Source organism: Sinocyclocheilus anshuiensis, unplaced genomic scaffold (assembly GCF_001515605.1).
Source record: "Sinocyclocheilus anshuiensis isolate Anshui unplaced genomic scaffold, SAMN03320099.WGS_v1.1 scaffold211, whole genome shotgun sequence".
Classification (NCBI taxonomy): domain Eukaryota; kingdom Metazoa; phylum Chordata; class Actinopteri; order Cypriniformes; family Cyprinidae; genus Sinocyclocheilus; species Sinocyclocheilus anshuiensis.
Genome location: NW_015548195.1, coordinates 276,235 through 292,249, shown reverse-complemented (window position 1 = coordinate 292,249; position 16,015 = coordinate 276,235). Strand labels below are relative to the sequence as shown.

General features: G+C 35.0%; 1 pseudogene; it reads right to left on the bottom strand.

The window, feature by feature from the left end:
• Positions 1-15,262, bottom strand: part of LOC107653163 (zinc finger protein 721-like) — a 36,440-nt pseudogene extending 21,178 nt beyond the window's left edge.
• Positions 15,263-16,015: the final 753 nt, after the last annotated feature.

Below are 16,015 nucleotides of genomic sequence, written 5' to 3'. Positions count from 1 at the left end.
ACTGTCTTGTTCCTACTAGAAATGTTCTTAGCTGCATGTACACACATTCATAAGCTTATATTCTCAAGTAACTGCCGTGCTGTTAAGTGATTTAAGTGGTCTAAAGTCACATAGGTCATAGACGCCCTTCTTTAGTCTATTCTCTGTTTAAGAACAGATATTAGATTCATATTTACTAAGAATGATGAATAAGAAGAAATAAACATTTTGTGAGTAATTGTGTGAGAGTCTTTCTGTGTCTCTTCTGTTTTGGGGAAAAGAACTGCAACTTGCTGAAAGAAACTTCACCTTGAGGAAGAGTTGTGTGTTGGCACATGTAATCTCTTTTCCTTTGAAGAGTAGAGCTGACTCCTGCTCTTGACATTGTAAACAAATTTCTTTTCAGTAAAGTTTTCTTTGATTGATAGAAATCTTTGGTCTATGAGTCTTAACTGTACTTCTTCTACAAAACGTATCACTCTTGTTTCATTTACTCTCGTTCATAAAGGAAAGTAGAGCACTTTTTACGTGTAAATATTCACTACCAAAAACGACTAAAAAGATGGGTGTAATTTTGGATTTGTTTTGACGTAGGCTACTATTGATGTGCTATTGGTGTTTTATTCATCTCATATTGTAGAAATTGTGTTTTTATATTCTTTAAGCCATCGTACAGAGACAGAAAAAATATGAAATGGGAGGAAAAATTATATTCCAATGCTTTTTGCATTTTTGCGTTCTCTTGCAAACTTATAGCGTTCTCTCAAGAAACTTCGAGTTCTTTTGTGATAGAAAAAATAAATGCAGTTTGAGCTAGTAGATATTCTACAAAATACCTGAATGCTATTTATTTTTCAATAAATACAATAACTAAATTAATTGAGAGGGTATAAAAAGGGAAGGGAAATTATGTTATTCTGATGCACACTCCATACCAGTCAGTGGCGGTAATGCACCAAGTCGTTTCCAATTAAACCTCAAAAGAAGCAGTGGAAGCAGCCTTTCTGTGAAGGGGTCGCTTCTGTACTGTTTTCATCGGGTAAGCGCTGTTTGTGCGTCTGTTCTGCTGTCTGCAGGCTGAAATAAATATTTAGCGTAGAAGCCAACGATGTGCGAAACAAGTTAATTCTTAAACACATGAGCAATCTTGTGTGTTTGTATTTGCGTGTGAATGATCGCGTTTTATGTTTGGAGCGATAGTTTTATTGTTAACTGAATGCCACTTGGATCAAAAGTCAAGGTGTGATCTGAGGGGAATTCATGGGAATCGGTCACAAGTAGTGCTGCAGCGATTTTATTTCAAAACTATCTTTTGTCATTTACCTTTGAAAATCAAATCTGTAGTAATTACTTTGTTAAAATCAAAGTATATATTGTTACTGCTAAATACTTAATATTGAGCTTTAAAGAACTATGCAGACCTTTTTTAAATCCATCATCAGATAAATTAATATGCAGATAAATTTGAAGGAAGTTTGACACCAGAAACATGAAATTAGTGGTTTTTCGCGCTATTTAAGGTTTTATAGTAAAAATATTATAAAACCTTAAATAGCACGAAAAACCACTAATTTCATGTTTGATGTAATATATTATGCTGCTGTATGTAAGTTATTTACCTGTTGTGGGTAATAAAATGTGACCCTGGACCACAAAACCAGTCATAAGGGTCAATTTTTGACCCAAAGCTGAATAAATAAGCTTTCCATTGATGTATGGTTTGTTAGGATAAGGACAATATTTGGCCGAGATACAACTATTTGAAAATCTGGAATCTGAGGGTGTAAAAAAATCAAAATATTGAGAAAATCGCCTTTAAAGTTATCCAAATGAAGTTCTTAGCAATGCATATTACTAATCAAAAATTAAGTTGATATATTTACGGTAGGAAATTTACAAAATATCTTCATGGAACATGATCTTTACTTAATATCCTAATGATTTTTGGCATAAAAGAAAAATCAATAATTTTGACCCATACAATGTTTTTTTGGCTATTGCTACAAATATACCCCAGCGACTTAAGACTGGTTTTGTGCTCCAGGGTCACAAATGGTGTCACATAGAAAGGAAGCTGGAAAAACTACTGTAAAGATGAGTGTCATTTGAATTTGTTTTGCTGTAAGAGTTTGTCATAACTCAAAAATACAAAAAAAAAAAAAATGTTTTATTCATATCAGATTTTGAGTAATAATAATAATATAGAGCAGTTTTATACTTTTTAGCATGTATCTAGAATCAAATAATCTGTTTCTATTGCAAACCCTGATAGCACACGTACATCATGGAGATCTCTATTTGACGTCTGCATTTACATCTGCAAGACATATTTTTTTTTAGCGTTTGCTCATCTGCAATACGTCTGTCTATAGGACGTTTCCTATCACATATGTCAAATAGACATTTAGAAGATGTCTTTAAGATGTTTATGATTTAGAATGTATGTAAAACTGACATCTTAAAGACGTCTATCAGATGTTTGTACACAGCAGATGTTTTCCAGATTAGGCGATCTTTAACAGACATCTTGCAGATGTACGTGTGCTGTCTGGGAACACTTAAAATAAAGTGATATCTGTACTGATGATGTTGTAAGGCTTGTTTCAGGAGTATCACAGAGCTGCTTAAAAGTGTCTTTATTTCCATTTCAGTAGTTCCGCTTTTCACCACATTCATTATGCTGATGTGTTCAGATCATGCTTAAATTGCTTCTCAAAGCTCATTTCATTGGTGCAGCAGACCAAGACAAACTACATGATCACTACTTTTGATATTTACAATATATACATCTAGCTGCATTTATTTTCTCATAGTCTGTGATAAACCACATTTCATATAAAAACAGCAAATAACTAAAAGCAGTGAACAAAGTTCATGTAAATGACAAGTTAAATTACCTTTAACTCAGTTGGACTGTGATTTATGGCTTACAAATCTCTACACGTTTCTTTTGTAATCTATCTCTTTTAAAGGGTTAGTTCACCCAAAAATGAAAATTAGCCCATGAATTACTCGCCCTCAATGCATCCTAGGTGTATATGTCTTTCTACTTTCAGACGAATCCAATCGGAGTTATATTAAAAATTGTCTTTGATCTTCCAAGCTGTTTAATGGCAGTCAGCGGGTGTTGCATGCATCAGTCCAAAAGAAGTGAAATAAAGCGCATCCATTCATAATAAAAAGTGCCTCACAAGGCTCCGGGGGGTGAACAAAGGCCTCCTGTAGCGAATCGATGTGTTTTTGTAAGAAAAATAACCATATTTAAAACGTAATAATCACTTTAATCTAGCTTGCGCCAACAGTTGTACACGGAAGCAGTTCCGGGCTGATGACGTATGAGGTCTGCGTTCATGGGCTAAATTTCATTTTTGGGTGAACTAACCCTTTAAGTTTCTGCTTGCATGGAGTAAGTTGTAATGTAACTTCTTGTAATGTACTCACACCATTCGCTACTTCTGAAGGGATACAAATAGCCTGGACATAGATGGTTGGGTTATTCTTCTGTTTTTTTAATTCTTACATTATATTTAGATTTTTTGTTCGTATGTTTGTATGGATTTAGAACAATAAAAATAAATTAAGTAACTTTTTTATTTAAGTAACAATTTGATATACTGATAGTTAAACAAATATAAATGCTTACAATGTTCGAATTCATGAAAATGTCAATTAAGTAACTGATTTACATTTGATTTTAGGCAGATCTGCATCTCCTACCACAGAACAATTCAAAAAGAGTCCAAATGATGTCATTTCCTGTGGGGTGTAGTGACATCAACTTGAATTTGAAGATATGTTCAGATTTTTATAAAGAGGAAAATTATATAACAAGGTTGAAGGAACAATGCTATTGCGTAATATTGTATAGCATTTTTCTACTTTCTGTTATTACTTCAAGGTTCACTTTTATGTCCTTTTCCTTCACATTTCTCGCTTGGTTTATATGATTTGCTGAAAATTAAACCTTTCTTACTTTCATTTTAGACCTGATGGAAGAGAATGCAGAGAGTGAAGAACTGAGTGAAGTGGAGGAGAAACATCATGTCAAAATTGAAGAAAAATCTTTGAGCTGTTCGCAGACTACAAGTAATTTTTTATTGAAAAGAACAGCCAGTACATTTTTTACCTGCCCTCAGTGTGGGAAGAGTTTTCTAAACAAGCAAAGTTTTGAACTTCACATGAGAGTTCATAATGAAGAAAAACCATTCACATGTGATCAATGTGGGAAGAGGTTCACACTAAAAGGAACCCTTAGGGATCACATGAAGATCCACACTGGAGAGAATCTGCACACATGTGATCATTGTGGGAAGAGTTTTACAAAAAGAGGAGCCCTTGCGGATCACATAAAAATCCACACTGGAGAGAAACCACACACATGTGATCAATGTGGAAAAAGTTTCACAAAGAAAGGAGCCCTTAAAGATCACATGAAAATCCACACTGGAGAGAAACCGCACACATGTGATCAGTGTGGAAAAAGTTTCACAAAAAAAGGAGCCCTTAAAGATCACATGAAAATCCACACTGGAGAGAAACCGCACACATGTGATCAGTGTGGAAAAAGTTTCACAAAAAAAGGAGCCCTTAAAGATCACATGAAAATCCACACTGGAGAGAAACCACACACATGTGATCAGTGTGGGAAGAGTTTCAGAAAGTCATGCACTTTTAAATCACATCTGCTTTCTCATTCTGGAGAAAGACCATTTAACTGTGATAACTGTGGTAAGAATTTTTTTAGGGCGGATGCCCTGAAGGACCACTTGAAAGTTCATACAAAGGAGAAGCCTTATGTATGTTGTTTTTGTGGAAGGAGTTTTGGTCAAATAAGTAGTTTAAAATTACATCAGAAAAGGCACAGCGGTGTGAAGGATCATATGTGCTTCGAGTGTGGAAAGACTTTTGTTAGAGATGCTGAACTGAAGCTTCACCAGAGCACTCACAATGGAGAAAAACCTTTCCAGTGTTCACACTGTGACAAGAGATTCAAACGGTCAGAATATGTGAAATCACATGAGAGGATCCACACGGGACAGAAGCCGTATCACTGCCCTCCATTTGCATGGGTTGTTCCCAAGTGAGCAATATATTAAAAAAGTTTTATTATATACCATTTCCATTTGCATGGGTTGTTCCCAAATGAATAATATATTAAAAAAGTTTTATTATATACCATTTTGTTTAAAATATATTTCAAATCATTATGCTGCCATATGATTTTTGTATTTTGTCCTATTTAAATTTGAATTTCTTATAACGCATGTGTATCTCATTTCATTACTTTTTATATAATATTTCTAAAGTTTTCTGTGCTCATATAAGCAGAAAAAGAGCAGCTGGAACAAAGACAAGCAGTTTGTCCTTCCTCTTTTGTTTGATGTGTAATTTTGAAGAGGTCTTGTCGCTGTGAAGAATTTGGCACGCTTTTCATAATCTATTGTCAATTCCCTGATAGCACACGTACATCACGGAGACGTCTATTTGATGTCTGCATTTACATCTGCAAGATGTATTTTTTAGTGTTTGCTCATCTGCAGTACGTCTATAGGACATTTCCTGTCAGATGTCAAATAGACGTTTAGGAGATGTCTTTAAGATGTTTATGATTTAGAATGTATGTAAAACTGACATCTTAGAGACATCTGTCAGATGTTTGTACACAGCAGATGCGTTCCAGATGAAACGATCTTTAACAGACATCTTGCAGATGTGTGCTATCTAGCTTTCGCCTGCAGTGATGACATCAAGCGCCCTTACTCAGTGTTTGGTTTTCTGAGGCGGCCAGTTTGGTGTTTTGCTTATTTATATAATGAAGAAAACACAATTGGCTTAAGAAACCATTTTAAATGAGTGGTTGCTGATTTGTTTTATTGGGTATTGTGTCATCTGTGCGTCTTTTATTAATCTTTTTCATCTATTATGAGTATGGTGTTTTACTAAACCTTTAAAGAGGTACGTAAATGTAAATGAAGTTTGACAACCCACTTTGGAAACACACAAATATTGTGGGGTTTAGTAATGACTGGCACTTGTATGTATAATGAAAGAAGAGTTAACATATTGTCACTCATTGGCCCGATTAACCTGAAGCACTCAAAACAAGCACTACAAAATAAAAGAACACAAATTACCTACACTCCATACATAATGGCATTTACAATAAGCGAATAGCCTATGCTAACCTTGGGTAATATAGTTTCTTAAATTATCGTTAAATTGTCGTTAATTATCTGATTCACGAACAAATATAAAAACAATTCGTAAGTGAACTGGGCCGCGCTTTGTGGTTTTGACTCAAAAAGATCCGGTTCATAAGAATCATTTGTTAATGAAGCCGACTTCACCGACTAGCCGGGGTTGGGGGGACGGCGGGGAGGGGGCCAGCACTATCCTGCCCCCTCACCCAAGATGAGTGTGAAAATAGATTTTAATTATGAAATATAATGGTTTATTTAAAAATATAGTTGCCAAATGCATAGGATTTCTAGCATTAATATGATGCTATAGCAACAATTTAGGACAGTCCGTTTCACAAAGTCGCATTTTAATTGTTACATCTCTGACACAAATTCCCGCGCAAGCAGTGCAACTAAGAAAGCAGCACTAGCCTACTGAGTAAGCTATGATGAATTTTTTTTTTTTCATGTTTAATAGAGGGCTAGATGATCGTAGTTAGTTAATTATTTCGCTGTATATTGTTATTGTTTGTTGCTGTTCAAGTTGTTCTAACTTAAAATGATGCATCTGTTAAATGGGTCGCAAATTCTCGCAATGAATGTATTATGTCAGGTAATCGGTCGCAATGAGCTTGTGTTTCATTGTAAAGCAGACAGAATTAAGTATTTCTGGTGGTTGTGGTGGTATCACTTGTCTGTATTTGTGGTAAAACTGCTGCCTAAGACATTTATTTCCTGGATGTCATATTTTCGAATTTGTTGGCTATGCGATTTTGTTTTATTCAATACTCTGCCATCTGTATTTGCTAAGTAGCTTTTAGTAGGGCCATTCACTCAGAACGCATTTTTTCATTCCACTGCTGTACTTTTCCATTGTATTTCAAGGTAAATGCGCTACTCGACATCTTGAATGCTGCGCTCTCGTCTCAGGTCTTTATAGCAGCTTCTCGCGCATAATTCTCGTGCATAATACATCATTCTAAAACAGAAATTCAGAACAGAAATAAAATACATTCAGCTTCTAAAACACGTCTCTACACCTTGCACTTTAAAAAAAAAAAAACACTGACCTGTCTCGCGACCAAAACCTGATCTGTGTGAACCCTGTATTCTAATAGTTGTAGTAGTAGCTAGCAGTTTTGTTTACGGTCCGACAAATACGTGAATGGGCCACATATGTTTTTATTTTTGTACTTTTACTTTGTGCTATGTCATCGCCCCCTTTCGTCACCTCAGCCGCCCCCTCATCAGTGCTGCTCTGGCGCCGGCTCTGCGCATAGCATGCCTTGAGGTTGAGTAAATCATGGGCCAATTTCATTTTTGGGTGAACTATCCCTTTAATGAGGTTGGCCAATAATTGTCTTTACCAACCAGTATTTTTATTTATTTATATATTTTTTCAGATATTTCTGCTTTTTTTCTTAATCTGATATCCATTTATTTCCAAATTGCTTGTCCCATGTAAGCTCATAGCGATCCTGAAGACAATCAGTGTTCAAATGTATGGTAGCTTGCTTTGCTTTAATTACCAAAAATAGTGCTATTAGCATGTATTTCTGATTATAAAAATACTCCTGACAATGTATAATTACTCTAGTGAATAAGGGTAGGTAATTTACCAGTGCAGATAAACCAGTAGAAATTTGACAACCACTATAAATTTTACATTATCATCATCGTTAAGCTCACGTAATCTTGCAGTGTTGCGTTGCCCACTTGACTGTAAATTTAGGTGCTTTCCATCAAACAACAGATGGATAATGAAAGCAAAGCTTTATTAAACTGCTGTCAGGATGTATGAAATGTCTCTTGGGAATGTCTGGTCCCAGGAAAAAGCCTTTTTTTAAAAGTCAGGATTCCACAAATTTAATTGTGGAAAGCAGATGGAGTGAAACTTACAAAAAAACAACAACAACTATATGAGCATTGGTCAACAGCTGATGAGAAAAATGTATAAGGACAGAGACCTGGCCAAAGTCTTATTTGGAGTGGCTGTCATCTGTGCTTTGTTCCTTTGTTTAATAAAGGCTTATTTTGACTTCTGCCTCTTGAGCTTCATTTTGCAAGACAGAGCAGATTTTCACCACTACATATGCAAGTGCAGTGGTTAAAGGCATCCATCCAGTGTGTTTAAATAGAAAAACACTGGCACATTCTGAACCAAGTGAACAAAAATGGCAATTGCAAACTGCACAACATATGAAAATAGTTAAAAAGGCATAAAGAAATAACTGACGTTGTCACATATCATTTAAGCAAAGACGGTGTCCGCAAATATCATCAGTAAAAGCCAGCTTTTAATATGAATATCAATATTGATCAAAAATGGGTACATATAGGCTACTCAATGCCAAGGATACATTACATAAGTCACAAGCTAGAAGGTATCTATTGTACAAGGATACACGGTACCAGTCAGTGATGCCTCTAGACATAGATAAGGAGCAAGGAGTTTAGAAGTGGTAGGGTAATGATTAACTCAACTCACAATGTGATATGATTCACAACAGTGTTAATTTCGACATTTCAATTAAATTTTTTTCACCGACGACAACGAGACAATAACGAACTAAAACTCTTTTTGAATGACAAAAACTGTGACGTCTTAAGTGAAGGTAAACAGCAGGGAGAACGTGTATCAGTACATTGCATCCATTGCAGCTGTGCATTCGGTTTTAAAGGGATAGCAGCCTAATTTACATGCTATTGTCCGAGTCATTGATATTAATCAAGCAACAACAGAAAGACAGAAAATCATGCACTGCTCTTGACTGAAAAACTTTAGTAGCCCTAAAGATTAATCTAAATTTATTTATAGAAATAAATATGTCTGCTTGAAAGAATGAAGAATATGGTAGACAAGTTGCTATAAAGAATGCATAATTAGCCTATATAACATTGGTATTTCATTAAAAAGATGTTCATTGTTCTTGTTCTTTATGAGAAGTGGTTTTATTTCATTTTAACATAAAGGCATGTTGTGTGTCACCGCAGTTAAATTGGTGTCTATCATGATAAAACCTTAATATTAAACCTATATAATGAATTTGGAAATTTGACAGAAAGGCTTAATAAATGCACTGTAACTAAACCCATTAGATTTTAGCTGACTAAATTTACTGTAGATTTAGTCGACTAAAATCTTATGATATTTAGTCGACTAAAACTAGACTAAAACTAAAAACAATTCAGATGACTAAAATATGACTAAAACTAAATGGCATTTTAGTCAAAAGACTATGACTAAAACTAAATCAAAATTTGCTGTCAAAATTAACACTGATTCACAATACAGATTTCACATTTTTTAACACAGATTTTCTTTTTCTTTTTATCACGGATTTCCTAATTTTTTAACAAAATAAGATGAGACATTATAGATTAAAAGGTGTCCTATTATTTCTCAGACAAAACTGTTGCACATTTTCTTTGTGAAACTGAAATGTCAAATAACAAAACTAAAGTGAAATTGTAAAACAAATCGCAAATCAAATGAATAAATAATACAAATAAATTAAATCTATTCATATCTTCAATCACTTTGTCTTTAATCACGATCCAAACGAAGATGCTGAATACATGCACCATGAGTAGTTTTTGATTCAAATTACATTGCATAATTTCGAAATTTGAAGCAAAAACGGGATGGTCTGATTTAGCTTTGTGAAACTATACAACAAAAACGTCTGAATTAAACAAAAACAGCACACAAACTGAATGAGAACTCAAATTTACTCTCTGACAGCATTTATTTGTCAATTTTAGTCTGACCTCCTGATGTTGACAATAAATGACTCTCAAACCTCCTTTTCTCTGGCCACTTGTTTAAAACAAAAGAAAGAAAAAAAGAAAGAGTTTCAGTCTCTAGTACCTAGTTAATGAAAAGTGTCCCATATAAGGTATTATTTGCTCCTTTACATTGTTTCACAGCTCTTATGGCTGTTCTAACTATAATCACAAAATCTGATTAACTGTTTTTCATAACCTTAATGTTCTTCAGTATCATTAATGAAGAATCATTAATAAACACCAACCTTTTTGATCTTCAGTATCTTCACGCTCCATTCTGCAGGTTTCTGGATCACTCGTTTTCTCACTGTTTTCTATATCTTCCTCACTTGTAGACTGATGAAATTGTTTCTGCATTTATTGGTGTGTTCCCGTGCCAGGGTCAGTGGCGTTTCCACTGTCACTTCTGGGGCTTGTTCCTGCCTCCTCGGGACCAACAGCCAGCCAGGGATTTTCCGCCCACTGAATACCTTGGTCCAAAGAGGGCAAACTGGGCAAAGGTGGGGTTTATCCGAGCTGGCACCACTGCTCATTTCCCATGTTTTCATATCAAGCTACCAGCTAACATTCAAGATATTTAAAGCATTTTAATGGCAAAACTCAATTTCAATTTTTTGTATTTCATAATAAATACACGTAATGCTTTTGAAAATATCAAAGATTGAAGAACTTAGACAAATCATATATAATTATAATCGTGTATGTATTTGGTTTCATATTTGTTTGATACAGGACTTCTGCGTGTCATAAATTTCATATAGGGCCTACTCCGTTTATAACACCAGTTTAACCATAAATCCACATTTAGTTCCAAATCCATTTAATAGCATTTATCAAGAAAGTGTACATTAAATGCACACAACATACAGCAGTTTGATTAATGATTGTTAAGGGATTGATTCATGTTTTCTTCACCGTGTACCTTGTGTGTACTATTGCTGAGATAAGACATACGTTCATCTGTCCCTTCCCCGTGCCTAGTTTGAACGGGTTTTTTGCAGAGTCCAGTTCAACTGTTTCCTAAGGTGTTGTTTTCACAAGGTTGTGTTCTGTTTAGTTGTTTCGGTGTTCCTGTGTCTCCATCTTTACTTATTTTGCTCATTTGGAGTTACTGATTACTTACACACACACACACACACACACACACACACACACACACACACACACATATATATATATAACATTTATTTATTTATGCAATCATTTTTGCTTCTGCATGAACTCTTAACCAGTGATTCACCGGAGCTCCGCAAGGACCGCCTCCCTCATTTCCATTTTGCTCACGGAAAAGTAAAAAGAAATAAACGAATAGATAAATAAATCTGGAAATAAATACACATGGGAATAAATACATATACATTAATGCATAAAATAAATGTAAAATAATAAAAGAAATAAATGAAAGAATAAGTAAATAAAAGTTAAAAATAATAAAAATAAATGTAAAATACAGTTAATAATAAAGAAAAAAATAATTTACATTTAGTCATTTTGCAGACATTTTTTGTTTTTATCATATAATTTATTTCTTTATTTATTTCCCTATTATTAAATTTATCACTCTATCTATTTAATACTAATTTCTGCAGGAGTGGTCCTCCATAGACATCAGCATAATAAATAAGGTGAAAAGGAAGCTGATGACGTTACATAAAGAGGCTTTTTAGATTATATGAGTCTGGATATATATTGGAAAAGTGCACTATAATAGTATTATTTCACAAACTTGAACGAGTTAACAGGTTTTAAGGTTTTCTTTTTTGTAACTTCGTTCACATTTATACTTGGACTTGACATTCAGTAACATTATTTAAATGTTGCTTAAACTTTTTGTCAGGATTGTGCAAAGCACCGTGAACCGCTGACCTCAGAATGACTGAAGGCGTTGGCTGTGACATCATGACCGCAAGACAAAAATGTACATAATCAAAAATGCGCCAGATTGTTTTTTGTATAGACCGTTTGCATCTACGTCACGGTTTAGTCGGTTACCCGGATGTGCGGCCATATTGGAGATACTCGGATGCAAACAACAGCATGGATTGCATGGCTAATGCACTACTGAAGGCGTTGTTCTACTAATTTATGATGTCTAAACCATGAAAAAATGTGTGGAAGCTGCTAAATCATATAGAGAAGGACTTAAGCAGGATGGACGTGCCCAATGGAAACACGTCAATTTTGCAAAATTTATCGCAAAAAAGTTTGTACGCTTGCATGAGGAGGTTTTTCAGACAATTCGAAAAAGGAATATTTCGCAAAACTGCAATGGAAAGAGTTTTGTTGCATTTACAGGTCACCTGGCGTACGTAAAAGTCACATGATCATTCTTTAACGTGCTATAACCTCCAAGAAACACCTCATACGTGGCCACTTTCAAGTATAAGGGGCTTTCCTTGCCATTAATGCTTGGATAACCCCTTATTTACACTTCACACATCTGCGGCACATTATAGCTCCAACACAGCCACCCGAACTGATCTCCTTCGATTAAAAATAATGGCTAGTGCGATGGTTGCGATATAGTAAACCTACCAACATCTGTCGCCATGACTTATCGTGAGAGGAAAAAAATTACATTTTAGTCGCATAACATGTGTTAATGGAAACGCTGTAATTTCACAATAGTTTTTTTATCGACATTTATAAAACATCGCAAAAGTTTTACGCAAATCTGTAATGGAAACGCAGCGAGTTCCATTCGGTTCAGTGGCATTGTTTATGTTCAGTGCCGCCAATATGGCTGACTTCCGGATTGATGACGTGTCGTGAAAACACCCTATAGTAGGAAAACTAATTTACTAAAACTCTTCAACAACAATAACAGAGAGCATGGCACGCAAAGTCAAGCTGCTTGTCTTTATTTCAGCTGCTCCCTTTCTGCTGAAATAAGCACAGAAATTTTACATGTAAAAAAAAAAAGAAAAAGGAAAAAAAACACTTTCCTTCATAAATTGGAGAAAATGAACAAAGAGTAATACACATGGATAAAAAAAATCTGAATATTCATGAACAAAATACAAAAATCATAATAAAGCTATTCTTAGACATTCGTACTTAAAACCACTGGTCTTGAAAATCACTGTGACAACTGTGGCTGATGTTTCTTTGTGTTGTCGCTTCTTGCAACAGGTTAGGGCAGATTTAAAGGGATAGCTGCGGACGTGTGATGCTGCTGACATAGAGCACGCATGCGCTGTGCCTTGTTTACGAGCAGAGGAAATAGTATGCACGTACTGTACACGTACCACCCGATTTTTGTAACCACGCGTACTACTTGACTTGGTTTTGTGCTAATCAGCTGTTCCACCAGGTGATAACACTAGTCTAGTCGTTGTTTCAAAGTAGAAACAACTACTGAGATTTCAAACATTTCTTTTTCGTATGACTGAGTAAAGATGATAAATGATTGAAACTTTTCCCACACGGAGTGCAGTGATACGGCTTCTCTCCAGTGTGGATCCTCTCGTGTTTTTTTCACATAATCTGACCATTTGAAGCTCTTGTCACATTTTGAACACTTGTAAGGTTTTTCCTCACTGTGCATTCTCTGGTGCTTTTTCAGGTCAGCATCTCTAACAAAAGTCTTCCCACAATCAAAGCACATATGATCCTTCACACTATTGTGTCTTTTCTGATGTAATTTTAAAGTACTCAACTGACTAAAACTCTTTCCACACAAAGAACACATGTAAGGCTTCTCCTTTGAATGAACTTTCAGGTGGTCCTTCAGTGCATCTGTCCTATAAAACTTTTTACCGCACTGATCACAGGTAAATGGTCTTTCTCCAGAAGGACGACGCAGGTGTATTTTAAAAGTACACGCCTTTCTGAAACTCTTTCCACACTGATCGCATGCGAACGGCTTCTCTCCAGTGTGGATTTTCATGTGTTCATTAAGGGCTCCTTTTCTTGTGAAACGTTTCCCGCATTGATCACATGTGTATGGTTTCTCTCCAGTGTGGATTCTCATGTGATCCCTTAGGCTTCCTTTTAATGTGAAACTCTTTCCACACTGAGGGCAGGTGAAAGATTTTTTGGCTCTTTTTTTCAATAAAAGTTTACTTTTAGTCTGTGAGCGGCTCAAAGATTTTTCTCCAGTTCTGACATGATGATGTTTCTCCTTCACCTTCTCCTTCTCCAGCTCTTCCCTCTCCCCATTCGCTTCCATCAGGTCTAAAACAAAAGTAAGAAAGATTTAATCTGGTGTAACAGCAGAAAGTAGACAACTGCTATGCAATATTATAATAATTTGTATTATTATTATATCATAATTATTTTTATGTCCCTGCAGCTTTCCATGTACTATTTTGTCCAACCATTGTTCCAAAGCAATGTACATTGATTTAAATGAAAACGGCTTGAATGAAGTCTTCAGCATCATTAAAGTAGAATCAAGAATAAGCACAAACCTCTCTGTTCTTCAGTACCTTCATGTTCCATTCTGTAAGGTTCTGGATAACTTGAGCTCTCACTGTTCTTTCATAAACTCTGTCTTCTTCACTTGTAGACTGATGGGAATATTCCAGCATTAATTGGTGAATTGTTGGGTAGATATTCCAACTATAAGGTAAGAATAACAAAGAATAATAAATGAACTCAGAAATAAATGTACATATTTGTAAGCAACAACTAACACTGTAATTGAATTCAACTTAATTGAACTTGTCATTTAGCTGAATTTTGTTCTTAGGTTTTTAGTTTTTTTGTTGTTTTTACATATAACATGTTTTATAAAAGACTATAATGGAATAAATGCTGTTAAGAGATGTAAATCTTGTATATCAAAAGTGGTGATCATGTAGCTTGTCTAAGCGTTTTTTTCTCTCTCAATCTGAGACAATTAAACCATCAATAATACATCAAAACATAAGAATGGCACGCATTTTTAGAGCAGCTGACATTGTAGTATAAGTAAATATATAGGCACAGCAGCATATGTCCGTTTAAATGTTCATATAATCTCTACTAACTATATTCATAACAACAAAAGTGTTAGATCCTTCATTTGTTAGTCTTCTGTATGTGCAGTAACTACAATAATCATAAAACTGTTACAATTGTGGAGCACCAAAGCAATTTTTTCATGTTTCCAGAGTCATATTTACCTACATATTAGTCTATAGATACATAAAAGAGACTGTGCAAGATAACTTGCTCACATTTTTTGTAACTCTTGTGGTGGATTTAAAAAGCCGCGCGCCGCTCCTCACTGGCTCATTAGGACGTATCTAGCAGTAACGTCTAAAGTATATATTTCAATTTTAATCATGTAACTAAAACATATATTTTTTGTTTGTGTAAATATACCACAAAACTCATCTCACACTGCGCGATGACGTCATCACCGCGAGACTAAATAAGCTTAGAAAAGACTTAACGAATACAAAAAATAAATACAAAAATATTAAATAATGTTTTTTTTTTTTTTATCAGTACAGTAAGGATTGCCACTTTGCTCAAACTCCTTGTACCTGAAACGTTAGAAATAATACAGCGAGTTTATTTCAGTCAGTCACCAGAGGGCGCTATAGACAAGATTTAAAATCTAGTGCACGTGATGTCTTTGACACTGTCATGTGCCTTAGTTACCTTGTTGAAGTGATTATTATAAAAGCCAGATGCTTTCTAGAAATCTTCTGACCCACTTGACTGTGACTGTAAATTTTGGGTGATTTCCACACACAACAGATGGGTGTTGAAAGCTGTCAGGATGTATGAATGTCTCATGGCCCTGCTGAAAAAACAATAGAATCCATCACAGACGTTCGAATGGTTTTCACTGCAAATACCATTACAAACATGGGGGATGTTTTAAAGACTGTTTTTTTTTTTAAATAGACCATTTGAAAAAGGGAATATTTAAAACAACAACCAAAAGTACAGTAAGTATTGTCACTTCTGAAATGCTAAGTATCTTAGACATAATACCGCCAGTTTATATCAGTCAGTCACCAGAGGGCGCTATAGACAAGATGTAAAAATCAAGTGCATTCCTCCAGTGTTTAGCTCTGTCATGTACCTTATTCTTGTTGTTAGTTAAATTAGTAGGCTACAGTAATTCTCAT